General features: G+C 42.6%; 1 long non-coding RNA gene across 1 annotated transcript; it reads right to left on the reverse strand.

The window, feature by feature from the left end:
* Positions 1-221: 221 nt before the first annotated feature.
* LOC142829764 (uncharacterized) lies at positions 222-8,913 on the reverse strand. The gene is made up of 3 exons (XR_012904510.1): positions 8,496-8,913; positions 6,507-6,702; positions 222-736 (listed from the first exon to the last, which is right to left on the reverse strand). It is a non-coding gene; the product is annotated as an uncharacterized LOC142829764 (long non-coding RNA).
* Between the last annotated feature and the right edge of the window lie 4,978 nt (positions 8,914-13,891).

Below are 13,891 nucleotides of genomic sequence, written 5' to 3' on the forward strand. Positions count from 1 at the left end.
CAGCTACCATCCTCCAGGTCCATCCTCCAGGGTGTGCATCCGGGAAGCCCTGAGGGAGAGGTTCTCTCCAGGACCCCTGTAAGTCTCCCCAGGGCCTCCCCAGCAGGGGACTCTGGCTTGCTGCCCCATTCCTTTCCCAATACAATCCCTCCCTTTACCCCTTCCCTGACCTCTCAATAAAAACACGTTTTGTTTCCAACAAAATGAAGTCTTTATTTATCTTACATTAAAAAAGGTGGGAGGAGGGTGGGGGGGGGCTCCGAGTGGCATGGGGGCAGCTAGATGTGCCACCTTGGGTGCTGGGACCTTTTCGGAGTTGGGTTTGGGTGGGTTCAAGGACCACGGGGGGAGGGGAGGCTGGAGCAGGGGCAGGGATGAAAGGGGGCAGGGGGAGAGGGCATAGGCATCACTTGAGGAAGGATCAGAAGCATAGAAGCATTGCATGGAGGGCAGGGGGAGGAGGAATGGGCATATCAGGGGGGCAGGAGGAGCAACAGCAGGTGGGTGTGTCATTTTTCTCATGACGGCACACATGCTATCAAACAGCTGGTCCCAGGCATGATTCCACCACTCAGCATCCTCACAAATCTTCTGCGCCAGGGTTTGCTGAATGTCACGCAGGACACTGACATGCTGACACATGAGGTCTTCCTGGACCTTGGTGCACGTTCAGGTCCCCTGGGCTGTGGCAGCTGGCATGGGTGGCCTGGCTCGCCCCTCAGACCCGACTGGTCAGCTGAGGAGAACACAAAGAGGAAGAGGTGCTCAGTCATCCATGCAGACGCTGTTGCTGAGTCTGTGCCCTCCTCTGTGAGCAGCGACCAACAGTCTTCAGGCCAGAGAAGGGGGGATGTCCCAGGAGCAAGGCCATGTGTGGTCTGTACAGCAAGCCCTGCCTTACAGGGGCCCCGAGGTGTCCAGGGAACCACGTTGCCCACTTCCTCCCCTACCCCCAAGCCCATGGACAAGCAGGCAAAGGAAGCATCCAGCCACAGTGGGATCCCATGGGCGGCAGAGGAGCAGGGAGCAGCCTGGCCCTCCCTGGAGTCCACACACACACACGTGCGGCTCACAGCACTGCCAGTGGGAGCGGGTGGTGCCTTGCATGTGCAGGCATGCCCCACGTACTGTGGGTGGCACTCCTCAGGGTGTCTGGCGTTGGGCCTGTGCTGTTGTGGCTAGCCTGCTTCCAGCCGTGGCAGGTGCTCTTGTTAGCTATTGTTACCAACACAATCCTGATGTCATTTCCATTATGGAAAGCATGATTGGTCAGGAAGAGGAGAACTTTTGAGCAGGGACAACAATTCCTGAAGTTTTGCAAACATCAAGGATTTGAGATAATACTCTCCCACTCAGTAGTGACTGAATTTTTGTTTTAATTGGACTGCTGTTGTATGATTGTCATGTCCTTCTACTGGAATTTTTTAAAAATTGACTTCATAGCTTTGTAATGGAGATGGCTCCTAAAGAGACAAAAGCCTCTGAAAAGCTAAAGTACCTGCAAAAAATACTTGTAATTTTATTTGTAGTCTACAATAGATGTAATAAGGAAGGAAACTACTGGAAAGTCTTCACTAGCAATAAATGAGTCTCACATAGGATTACCTTTGGAAATGTTTTAATAGAATTTTTTGCCCTAACCCCCAGGTTTTAAGCGTGTGGGAATCTTCCTGCCTTTACCCCCTCAATCCCAATGAAAACTTAATCAAAACTTGTACATTTTCATGGAAACAAAATGTTGGCAATTTTCATAAATGTAATAAAAAGTGTTTTGATTAGCTTTTCTGCAAGCAACTTTGGCAGTTTACAATGCATGAGTGGATTACACACTGAAGTTATGGGGCTCTACATGGGCACAGCAGTGTGCCTGTTCATTGTAAATTGTGGGATCAGGGCCATTAATGATTGCATGTGGATCTGAGATTAGCTTCAAGTTAAATTCTATAACTAGACCTTTCATTTCTGTATTTTGGAGTTCATGAGGCCAATGAACCTATCCTGTGCTCAATACAATCCTATTTATCCTACACTTACTAGTATTTTAGTTGAGCAAGTTTTAAAGTTTATGCGTAAGTGAAATGAGAAAAACTGACAAATGAAAAATCCTCCTTTTATGATGTTGAATCTGATTCATTGATTTAAACAGCTTGCAAGAGAAATGCCTACAGGTTAAAAGGGGTAAAGCCTTTGAGTGGAATAAATACCACATACAGTTACAAAGCTGAATAATTCCTTACAGTTCCAACACAATGCCAGTGAACTGAAAAATGCACAGTAAAATGTGCAATCCAAACCATGAAGTACAGACTTCTACATTTAGGGGTATGGCTAGACCGTGGGAGGTGGGGGTTGGGTTTGGATACTAGAGGTATCCTGAAAAAACTCCGCCACATCCAGGGAACGCATTTCTTCCACTTTTTTTTTTAGGAAGAGTAAATGCGCTCTTTCGGAAGCCCCTGTATTCCTCGTTCTACAAGGAAGAAGGGGGCTTCCGAAAGAGGTTTTTTTCTGACATTTGGCCCAATCTAGATGAGCCAAATGTTGGAAAAGCCTCTTCCGACAAAAGAATTGGAAAAAGGTATGCAAAATGAGGAGCACATTTTGCGTACCTTTTTCTGACAAAAACTTGTAGTCTAGCCGTACCCTTAGAGATGAGCACATTTTAAAGGCGAGTTTAGAACTGTTTTGCATATAGAAGGAACAATATTTCACCACTCTCACCATTTCAATTTACACAGATTTCCCCACAGAAAACAGTCATTAAGTCTGACTGATAATGGCAAAAATAGCAGCAACCCAATCAGAAGTAATTTCACTGTTGAATGAATTCCACTGCATACAACTGATGCCATCCCAAATTCAGTGGAGAGAGAGTGTCATGGATCATTGTCCTTGAAGCTGGACTATACCTCATTCTGAAAAACCGAACACTACCACACCATCCTCTTTTTCTTTAGTGGATATCCAGTCTATTTTCAAACCAACTCCTGGAATTCCACCGCCTTCCACCTGTCCACTTAGGTCTTCGTCCACTCTGCTCCTCCACCTGGAGCCTTACCTGTAACTTTCTATTTAGGCATTTCTTTTCACTTGTACTTTTAAGGTTAGATCACAGAAGCTGGAGATGGAAAAGGCCCATCATATCCACTTTCCTTAAATGTGAGATGTAGTTCCTAGATAAAGGGCCATATAATGCTCTGAGATATACCAGCGTAGAGCTGGCATAACTATTTTCTTCAGTGGAGTTAATCCTGTTATTTGGGAGTAGAGACAGGGCTAGAGGGTGTGTCATATCAAGCAGACTTGTTCTTTGCCTTAGAATTTCTTTACAGTTCAGCTTACAAATGACTTCTGTCAAAGAATGTTGGAGTTTTTTGTATAATGAAAGCTCTATAGAAGTTAAACTGTATTGTATATTGCTTGATTAAAGAAGCAAAGTGAGGAAGCAGTCATTCACCCTCTCTCAGTAATAGTGATTGGATTCTGGAAAAACAGAAAGATTTTAGTGGAAAGAAGACTCTGACAGCCTAAAATAAGAAGACAGAAAAACATCATCCTTCCCCATAGGATGGAGGTGTCACATATATTGTAGATCCTTTTTCCATTGACAGAAGAGTTCCCATTCTATTTCTCCTTGAAGGGATCTGGACAAAATACTTAAGAGACTGAGAAAAAAAACTCATGGTTTTCGGTTTCACACCTCTCCCTCCATTCTACTAATCATGTATAACCTTCAGATCACAACTTCCCTTCTGCTTTACATTCTTCTCTTCTTCCCCGATATGTCCTATATAATTTTCTACTTCTTTTCTCGTTTAGAAAAGAAGGCCTAGCTCCTATACACATAGTCAAAACAGTTTCAAGTAACTAACCTGGAAGATGTGAAATGTATTTTACATTCTGTTATAATTACTTTATTTTTTTCTGCTAGCACTGATTAGAAAGATTGCTCTAATTTGTGCAATTTTTCTGGAACTGCAATAGCACAACATTTGAGTAATTGGAATATGCTTTTAAAAGAGAGAGGTACCATAATTGGATATTTCTTTAACGATTTCTGCTTATACTTTAGTAATCATAATTACCCATGTACTGTGCTCAGTTTTATGGTAATTTTTATATAAGCAGTATTTCCACTGTAACTTTGTTTAAATGTGAAAGTAAATTAATGGCTGACTACATGCACTGTCTGTCGAAAAGGACCTCTGGAAAGATTTCTAGCATTGTTTGTTTCCCACCATGTTTCTGTTGCTATGGGAGCAGAGTTTCTGGCACAAGTGGTACTGTCTCCTGTGTGGTTGCGTTTCCCGACATGCCTTGCAGTTACTATGGAAATGACTACCCATTACTCTTACTGTCCTTTTACTACCTTTAACTGCACCTTTAGCTGTCTCAAACAATCAAGGGATGTTACCTGCTGCCCTGCAAAGAGAGAAAACTTCATCCAGTTCCACAATTCCTGTATTGATTTCAGTCCAGATTTAATCAAGGAGCGAAAGGAACCAAAAGGAAACTTGCTGCATGCCCTGTTTCAGCTCTCTCTTTGAAACACTGGGACAGAACACCCTTTCAGATACAGTCCAAGCCACTGGCTGGGGCGTGCATCTTCTATATCTAATCTGAAGGGTCACATCTCCATGATAGAACAGATATATAGGACAGACTGTGCCTAACACAACAAGATCTAGGTCCATGACAGGTGCTTCAAGGGAATGATGTACAAATAAAAATTCGTAGAACTGAAAATACATCTCCATTTTTGTAACCCTTTCAGCTGAAATATAGCTGATTTCAGGGTGGAAGAATTCAAAGTAATACGTAAAACCCTTCCAAAAGTCTTAAATAAAACTTGATGGGAGCAAAGTATTAAGGGGCAGATCCTCAGCTGACGTAGAGTGTATACAAGCTATGCCAAATTACACTCAGGAAAGGTCAGAACAACAGTGCCAACACTAAATAGAAACTTTATAGGACTAAAAAAAATGATGACTATATTTCATAGCGTGGAGTGGCAGAGAAAAAGAACAAGAAGAGCATTTGTGTATGTGTAACCCACACACCTTTTGGATGTAGTGTACTGTCCCATGTAGTACTTAGACCACTAAAGCTATGTCTACACTACACAGGTTTTTTTTCAGAAAAATGGCTGTTTTTCAAAAAACCTTCACTTATGTCCACACTGCAATTGCATTATTTTGAGAGAAAAAAATCAGAAGAGCAGAGGGGGTTTCCCGACATTGATAAACCTCTTTCTAGGAGGAAGAAGCCTTTTTGCGAAAGAGCTCTTTCGGAAAAAGGTGTGTGGGGACGGGAAAGAGAGAGTTCCTTCCAAAGAAGAGGAAAAGGTAAAAGCACAAGTGCCCTGGTGGCCACTCCACCCATAGTGATTACATGTATCTGACGAAGTGGGTCTTTGCCCACGAAAGCTTATGCTCCTACACTTCAGTTAGTCTATAAGGTGCCACAGGACTCCTCGTCGCTATATGGATGGGATATTTTTGCCAGTATACTGTATAAGAAAACTCACAATAAAGGCTGTTCTTACTAAAGAACAGAATGTATATTTCTGGAGAGAGGTCACACAAGCATCTGAACTACCAAACATTTATCTGAAGTTCCTGTACTTTTGTGGTTCTCTTATAATTAACTGTAACCCACTGGCTCCTAAAGTTGATGCTGGAAAAATAATAGGCCAGGTTCTGATCCGATCTACATTGTCTTTCCACTGTTGTAACTTCTTAAGGCTAGAATCTGGCCCAATCATAGCAGTGAAAGAGGCACTAGTACAGCTGCCTGGAGAATTCTTACACTTCTGGGGTGGTGCTGAGCTAACAAAGGCAGCTTTACTCTCTCCCCCATGCACAGGCCCCAGCATAGGGGGTAGAGGAAGAATAGCCAGTTGTCTGTCCTGTTGCAAGGCAACCAGGCAGTTGGAGTAGATGCCAGGGCTGTTTTATCATAAACCAGGGCCCATGGTGGCCAATTAAGAAGCCCCTTTGCTCCCATGTTTCCTGGTACATGCCTTAAGTACAGAGTCTTGTCACAGAATGTGGCTCATTTACTTTAGCAGAGTCACTCTTGATTTACACCAGCATAAGGTCAGAATCAGGGTCTTTACCATCACTGGCTATTCTCTCCCCTAAAGGTGAGTGAAGAAAAAAAAACCTCTTTCAGGATCAGAGAGTCATTGATGTGTGTAGCAGAACACATTTATTGAATGCCATCTTGTGGCCAGAGGTTACTTGGGAGGCAGCCCACCTCTGCTAGCTCCTTCTTGCAGGACCTTGAGAATCTGTTGTGTCTCAGAGATTCCCTACCCAGGCCTAGTCTAAATTCAGAATTCTTAATCACAAAATAATCTAATCAATCCCTAAAGACCCCCACCATAAAGTTTATAACCACAGTTCATAATTGGTCCAGTTCTTCTGGCACACCCAGAGTTCCTTGTCTGACTTTCAGCATTACCTAAAACCAGAAATCCCAGTCTGTTCCTGCTGAACTCTCACCTTGGGTTCCATATCTTGTCAGTGTCAGAGTTCCTCCTCATTGGCTGGAAGAGAGGGGAGCAGTGTTTCCTGTAGCAGAGTGCTTGGGTGGCTGCCCAGGAGAGATTCAGGTGCAGCTCAGCTGATTGGCAGAGTGCCCACAGCTGACCACAGCCAGCAGCATGCATTTCTATTGTTGGTGCACATCTGTACATGCCTGGGTGCACATAAAAAATTATTCCACACATAAATAGAAAAACATAGAGGGAACATTGGAGGGGAGTCCTGCGCACTCTACATTACAGAGCTCATGAGTCTGACTCTTAAAGGGAAGATATTTTAGAATTTGTCCTCCCTCATCCAACTCCAAACTCCCAGGACTACTCCTCCTTTTCAGCTACCAGGCCATATTTTTATTCTAAGCATCTGGAAAGGAGTTTTCATTTTTTCTCCTTAAAGGGCTAATACCTATCCCCTCATTACAGTATAAGTCAAACATAACCTCATTGAAGTCGGCATGGATGTAAATTTCTGGATTTACACTGGTGTAAGTGAGATCAGAATCTGTCCCTCAGAGATTAAAAAGATAGCACTACTAATTAAATTCCTCACATACTTGGGAAAGCAACAGCATTTGCTGGAGTAAGCAGAGCAAACTACAAAAGTACATGAAATATCAAATAAATAGGCTCACTGGGCAGGGAGGAATCACAGACAAATGCTGCAGGAAGACACTGAGGTGGACAGGTATGGAGACTGGTCCGCCTGCAGGACATGATTTGCAGGTTTATTATGACAACATATGACCACAAAAACAGAAAAACAATTTTGCTTCAGAAAGCCAGAAAATATTTGTTTCTGAAGATAGGATGGTCCGTTAAGTTTTCTTACACATTAGTATAATCGATAAGTATTTTCTGTCTAAGAGTTGGTGCATCAAAAAAATTATTTCTAGCTTCAGTCCTCCTTTTCTTCTCACATCAGATGTACACTAGCAGAATTCCCTTGATTTAGCGGAAGTTATTCCTGATTTACAATTAGGCCTGTGCAATTAGTTTCTTACTCTTTAAGATGTCTGTTTATTGGCTTTATAATTTTTCTTATATTTGGGCTGCAGTCACGCACCAGGAATATTCAGATAATCAGTACAACATTTTCTAGATTTCAAGTTAATTGGCTTGTTTTCCCTAAAGCTAGCACTGATACACAAACAAATTAGTTTATATCTTGGTTTATAAACCTAAAGCAAGGAAATCTTTTGCATTAAGTTTTTGTGTTAACATCTATCAAGTCCCCACCTCATTGGGGATACTACAGCAAGTGAATCAGCCAAGACACTTACTACGTCTACACTGGCACGTTCTCGTGCAAAAACTCTTTTGTGGAAGAGTTCTTCTGTAAAAACTCTTCCAGAAAAGAACGTCTACACTGGCATATGCTTTTGCGCAAGAGATGTGCTTTTGCGCAAGAGCATCCATGCCAGTGTAGACGCTCTCTTGCGCAAGAAAGCTCTGATGGCCATTTTAACCATAGGGCTTTCTTGCACAAGAAATTCATGTTGTCTGTCTACACTGGCCTCTTGTGCAAGAACAGTTGCGCAAAAGGGCTTCTTCCTGAGTGGGAGCGTCAGAGTTCTGGCTCAAGAAGCCCTGATTTCATACATTAGAATGTCAGTGTACTTGCGCAAGAACACGCAGCCAGTGTAGACAGGCAGCAAGTTTTTGCGCAAGAGCGGCTGCTTTTGCGCAAGATCGCGCCAGTGGAGACACAGCCTTAATTTCTTAACATACCTTTGATCCCATCTTTCCTCTCCTGTTCCTATTACAGTCTTGTTGCTCCTTCTTTTCTACATAGAATCAGAGCTAGAAAAGACCATAGAAACCTGACTTTAAGCATGAACAGGATTGGATGTTCTCTGGTGTTCTCAGATATCCCCCTTATGCCTTCCTCTAACATCTGGTATCAAATGCTTCCAGAAATGTCATCATAATCCAAGTGGGTTGCACTTACCACTTTAAGCACTGCTGGTTTCTCAGCAAGGTGCTGCTGCTTTCTTCAGCTCTCAGTACCCCCTGTAGGCTGTCAGCCTGCCTCTTGAAGTCTTCTGTGGCTCAGCCCACCAGCACAGTCACACTGTTCAAATCCCTTCCCAGTGTACAACAAACCCAGACAGAAGAAGTTCCTTGCTCTCCTGGACCAATTATAAATAAAATGGTCTTGACTCTTCTGGAACTTAATTAAATCAATAAATTTAAATCAACTCCTGCCAGTTGTGGCCACTGACAAGCAAATGATGGCTACTTCTACCCTGTATATGGTGATTTTCAACTCATGCATCTAAACTCATGCCTACTCTCATTTCAGAGAGTGCACTAAAAACAGTAGCATAACACAAGCATTGGGACAGGCTAGCTGTCCCAAGTACACAGCCAGGGGTTCAAGCAAGTTTGAACTCAGATTGGCCAGTCTGTGCTGTCAGTGCTGCTGTTCATGCTACTGTAGTTTATTTAGCATGCTAGCTTAGATGAAAGCTGGTGCAAATAAGTCCATATGAGCTGGGAATCACAACAGTAGCTTGTACTTTATATGTAGTCTAACTGGTGCCCTGAAATGGCCACCATTATTATTCAGAGAAATAAATTTGACTGGAAATATAAGGACATTTTATTGTATTTTCCCCAGAGGAGATTATTATAGAAAGGGGTTTGCAAAAATTTGCATTTGTATTAGTTTTTGTAGTATTTTCATAGTAAGAATCCTAAAATGAAACTAACTAGGGACAAAAGTGAAATTGAATAGTATGTTCAGTGACCAGCTTGAATGTACTGAAAAAATAAAAATCAATAAACAGCACAAATGATTAACTGAAATAAGGTTTTTAAAAAGCTATCAGTTTTAGTAATCAAAGGTATTACTAGGTAACATAATCAAGGAAATTTATATTTTAACAAACTTGTCTTTCTGGGCCATATATAAATACAGCAGATAAACATCTGCCTGTTTTGGAGAGGGAATTGAAGAGGCTGGATAATTCAGAACAGCAATTCCATGAAGAGCATAATTTTTCCTGCAAACAGTTTTTTAGACATTTTTCTGCCTGTTGTATAAGCTGTCATCAGGCAGTAGTGACGTGTGTGCAGTTGTTGTATATATTTGTATATGGTGTGCTAAGTGTTGGTGTTTCCTCCTCCCAGCCACCTCTGCTGGCCACAGAATGGCGCCACAAGTTGCCCTTCACTTCATTTCCCTCCTTTTGGGACCTTCATCCTTAATAACTTACCTACGCTTTGGTCCATTCCCATCCCTTTTCAGATTCTGCTTTAAGCTAGACATTCAACATAATATTTTCAAATCCAGCCATTCTCCCAAGCCTTTCCTGCCTCACCCCACAAGTCTCAGGTTTCTCTGCTCATGCCTGCTTGCTCCCAGCAGCCTCTCAGTTCTCCTCTATTCTTCCTGAAAGTTCTCTGTAAGGCAGTGAACTCCAACCTTTTTAAGCGTGAGATCACCTTTTTGAATTTAAGTGCAATCCAGGATCTACCTCAAATCCAAACACAGTTGACCCGCTTCCTTCCCGCCCCTTCTCCCAGGTCCCACCGTGCTCACTCCATTCTCCCCCATCCTCACTCACTTTTATTAGGCTGGGGTGCAGGGGAGGGAGATGCAGGCTCTTGTCTTGGGCTAAAGGATTTGGAGTGTGGGAGGGGCTCTGAGCTGATCCTGAGGCAGGAAGTTGAGTTGCAAGAGGGGGTTTGGGTGCAGGGAGACTCAGGGCTAGGGCAGCAGTTTGTGGGGCAGGAAGGGTTCAGGACTGGGACCAGGGTTTGGAATGCAGGCTCCAGCTGGGTACCGCTTACCACAGGTGACTGCTGGGTGGTGGGGCAGTGAGATTAAGGCAGGCTCATCCCTACCCTGGCCCTGCACCACTCTCAAAAGCAGCCAGCAAACTCTCTCCATCCCTGCCACTCTGTGTAGATGGGGTACAGGATGGGGGAGGGGCACCCTGATACCAGCACCCTCTTTTCTTCTTCCCATGCCCTGCATAGCAAGCAGGAGACTCCTAGAGGTAGAGGGCAGCCCCAAGGCTGAGGGGAGGAGCAGCACGGCAGTGATGAGAAAAGCAGCTGAAGTGCCAGCACTTGACAGCATCTTGGCCAAACCTGTCAGGATCGCCTGTCAAAGGTTCCAAGATCTACCAGTACATCCCAATCTACTTTTTGGTGGCCACTGCTGTAAGGCCTGCAGTCAGTCCCTGTAGGGGACTCTGGTGATTCTTGCGCAGGTGTGTCTCCTTAGACACCAGAGATGACTGGCCCTAGACCTCTAACCCTTAGGGCATGTCTACACTAGGAAATTATTTCAAATAACTAAATTCAAAATAATAATAGATATTTCAAAATAAACTTATTCCCCCAGGAAAGCAGGAGTACAGATTTCAAAATAATTGGCCTGTTATTGCGAAATCACAGGCTTGGTAGTTTGGCTACTCTGCTTATTATTTCAAAATAAAGGGGGTTATTTCAAAATAACTCCCTAGTATAGACCAGGACTTTGAGACTAACAGATTTGTTAGGGCACAAAATCTTAAGTCGTAATAAATCTGTTAGGTACGTCTACACAGCAACATTATTTTGGAATAACTGCTGTTATTCTGAAATAACATAGTGCACATTTACACTACAAGCCTTTATTTTGAAATAATGTTGAGCTGGAGGACTTCTTACTCCAACTCATGGTAACCCTCATTTCATGAGGAGTAAGGGAAGTAAAAGGAAAAGTGTTATTCCTCCCATGTCCTGCTGTGTAGACAGTGCCAAAAGCCAAATTAAGCTATTTCAGCTTGAGCTACGCAATTGACGTAGCTGAAGTTGCATAGCTTAATTAAACTTTAGCACTGCTGGATAGATGTATCCTTAGTCTCTAAGCCCTGGTCTACGGTAGGGAGTTATTTCAAAACAACAAGTGGAGTGTCAACACTATGGGTGTGTCTAGACTACAGGTTTTTTTTAAAAAAAACCCTGGCTTTTGAAAAAACTTCCTCTGTATCTAAACTGCCGCTGCTTTCTTTCAAAATTAAATCAAAAGAATGTGGCAGTTTTTTCAACCACGGTAAAACTCATTTTACAAGGAAGGATGCCTTTTTTTGAAAGTGCTCTTTCAAAAAAAGGCATTCATGAATGCAAACAGGGATTTTTCGAAAGAGAGCATCCAGACTGCCTGGGTGCTCTCTTTCAAAAAAGTGGCATGCTTTTTCAAACGAAGTGGTTGCAGTCTTGACGCTCTCTTTTGAAAGAGGCTTGTAGTCTAGACATAGCCATCCAAGCCTGTTATTTCGAAATAAGTGGGCTGGTGATTTTAAAATAATAACTCCTGCTTTCCACAAGGAATAATGCTTAATTCATTTCAAAATAGTGGTAGAGTGGATGTTCCTCTGCCACTGTTTTGAAATAACTAAGTCAAGGGAGCACATCAACATTAAGGAAGACTGCCTTGGACTAATTTTAAGGCTTTGCTATAGTGTGGACACGCTATTTTGAAATAGTTATTTTGAGAGTTATTGTTTCAAAATAATTTCTTAGTGTAGATATGCCCTAAAGTGTCACAGGACTCCTGTTTTTAAATAGAGAGCCAATGATTTACACTAGCTGAGGAGCTGAGCCAAAATGTCTGAGGAAAAAAATACAATAATTAGAAAAGATAAGGATGACTTTCAGACTTATTCTCTGGAACACAAAATAAAGGGATTTGTATGAAGTGAGATAAAAGAATAAACAAAATGCATTTTGTCAGATACTCAATAGTCAGATGATTTAGTGGAAATTCTGCCTTAATATTTAACAAATGCTTTTCGGATTTCTTTTTGTGCTATTTATTCACATAACTTTAAGCTTAATCTTAACTTTTTCATTGTTACTTAGAAAAGCAATGGGATACTTTATTACTGGTGCTGCAATTCTCTTAGATATAGTTGGGCAAGCAAACTCGGCAGCTAGATCTTGGAGATTGTGGTTAAATCCCAGTGCCACTTGTCAGGTCAAGAATTGTAGCTGTGTCTGTGTAAACTTCAAGGGCTCAACATCTTTGGACTGATTGTCCATAGCATAGCTAAAACCCCAAGGAAGATTTCAGATTTCTGCGGACAGCTGAGATAGCTTAGTCTCTGTAACAATGATCAGCAATGGCAGGGCTCCACTTCAGGGAAGCCAGCAGTGATGTTGCTTTTCATCACCACCAGCAGACATATCACTCTTCATATCAGCACAGAAGAGCTAAAAAGAAAAGAAAATAGAATTGCAGGAGGAACTGTGAGAGATAGTAAAAGTGATATAAGTGTCCACAGATGTGAAGAGCAAAGCGTGAATCTTAGCACAGCTCACACGGGGAATATGAAACAAGGGAAACTCTTCTGTTGATCTCTTCCTAGATCATTAACAATTACTTTATTTCAGTAAAGGGAATGGCAGTATAACAACATTTCCTCTGCTATTTCAGACTGTGGGTACGTCTACACTGCACGCTTATTTCGAAATAAGCTATTCTAGAACATTTATTCTGAAATAGCTTACGTAGCACCCCTCTCCACCCGATTACCTTCTTTAATGCCGATCTGCCTACAGGTTTCGGTGGACAGGTCTGGGTTCTTCTGGATCCCACCACCCACTCAGCAGGGTGTATCTTCTTTATTTTTTCCTATGAATTTATTTGGCAGTGCTTCCACCCCCCTCATTCCTTCCTGGCAGGGTCACCAGGGCAGTTTGGGAGGAAAATTCTAACCACAGGGTAATCCCCACTTACTTGCCAGATAGTTGGAGACTTCAAAAAATAACACAAACACGTACAATATATTCAACACAATAATTATATTAAACAGGAAACAATTACAACATAAAAGGGTAAAACGCTATTTTCAGGTTCACCAGTGCCCATGCTGCTAATACCTGTGACTTTCCCCAGTCATGTGACTTGATGTAGCAAATGTAAGATTAGTGTCCCGTTGGTACGCATACTTTGTTGGGGCCCTTGATGACCTATGACCGCAAAATTCTTCTCTGCAGTGGTTTAGCAGTAGGGCTGACTGGGTTCAGTACAGCCCAAAGGACTCACAAGTGGAAAAAGGTGGTAAATCCCTCCACAGGTTTAATATGCAGCAGGTTATAAAATCTCCAAATCCTTACTCCCTGGCTTGAGGATGCAGTTCAGGGAGTAGGGGGTCCCCCAAAACAAATTCTCTGACTAACTAAAAGATGGTGCACTCACAAACTCTATGAATGATCCTCAGGTTCAGAGATGACACTGGACGACTCAGTCACTGCAGAGGGCTGATCTCTGCTAGCAGGGATCCTCTTCAGGCAGGCATCAGGCTACTCTGGTCCCAGGATTTCCCCTCATCACAAAGGGGTGCAGGG

The sequence above is a fragment of the Pelodiscus sinensis genome, chromosome 6 (genome assembly GCF_049634645.1).
Source record: "Pelodiscus sinensis isolate JC-2024 chromosome 6, ASM4963464v1, whole genome shotgun sequence".
Classification (NCBI taxonomy): Eukaryota; Metazoa; Chordata; order Testudines; family Trionychidae; genus Pelodiscus; species Pelodiscus sinensis.